This window comes from Etheostoma spectabile, unplaced genomic scaffold (assembly GCF_008692095.1).
Source record: "Etheostoma spectabile isolate EspeVRDwgs_2016 unplaced genomic scaffold, UIUC_Espe_1.0 scaffold58, whole genome shotgun sequence".
NCBI lineage: Eukaryota > Metazoa > Chordata > Actinopteri > Perciformes > Percidae > Etheostoma > Etheostoma spectabile.
In genome coordinates this window covers 229,225-229,999 of record NW_022605629.1, presented here as the reverse complement: position 1 = coordinate 229,999, position 775 = coordinate 229,225, and the positions used below count along the sequence as shown (strand labels likewise).

Here is a 775-nt window from a genome sequence, read left to right as displayed (position 1 = left end):
GGGGGGGGGAATTAAACAGTCGTCTTTCAAATTCCCTCTGCCGAAATAGGATAGCTACCATCTACCAACCAGAGCAACGAAGAAGGTAGCGGAGCTAGTTGATAGATTACACTTAATGAATCTACTTTTTAAAAATTCTGGATGAAACATTTTGCGTGCTGAACTGGATGACTAGAGGCTGCTGAACATCAAGCTCCTTAACAGCTCTGACAGCTAGGCAACTTAGACAAACATGGGCAATTGCAAAAAACCATCAGTAAAACTTGGATAGGGGTTCACTCTCTTTGGTCACACATGCAATGTACCAGCCATAAATCTGAAATACGCAGAGAATTTTCAGTCTTCTAGTCTCTGTGCTGCTGCTACCGTTAGGTCTACATCGCTGCAAACCAGTGCCACCGTCCAAGCCAACATTACAGCAACAACATCGACTACGGCTCCTAAAAACTTGGAAAACAGAGTTCTCCTTTATCATACAGTCATACAGCCTGACTTGTATCCCAATTCCTTTGACAGATTGTTTTTCTTCCCAAGGAAGTATGGCAACATCTGTACAATCAGAGGAATGTTACGCAAAGTTGGCCCAGTTTTTCACCCCAGTTATGTTTAATTTATTTTTTAAGTCTCCAAATTAAGCCTGCTCTAAGCTGCTTTGGTGGTAAATAGTTTTTAAAGGTCCCACGGCATGAAAATGTCACTATATGAGGTTTTGTAACATTAATATGAGTTCCTTCTGTGGCTAGAAATGGAGATAGGTGTAAACCGAGCCCTGGGT

At 41.8% G+C, this 775-nt stretch overlaps 1 protein-coding gene and 1 long non-coding RNA gene across 7 annotated transcripts in view; one reads left to right on the top strand and one right to left on the bottom strand.

Moving 5' to 3' along the window:
• The window catches only part of slc4a11 (solute carrier family 4 member 11), a 156,939-nt gene that overhangs the window by 56,853 nt on the left and 99,311 nt on the right, over positions 1-775 (top strand). The gene's annotated exons all lie outside the window — the stretch shown is intronic.
• Positions 438-775, bottom strand: part of LOC116686951 (uncharacterized) — a 3,077-nt gene continuing 2,739 nt past the window's right edge. The window contains exon 3 of the long non-coding RNA XR_004331433.1: positions 438-525. This is a non-coding gene — a long non-coding RNA (uncharacterized LOC116686951). The remainder of the gene's footprint in view (positions 526-775) is intronic.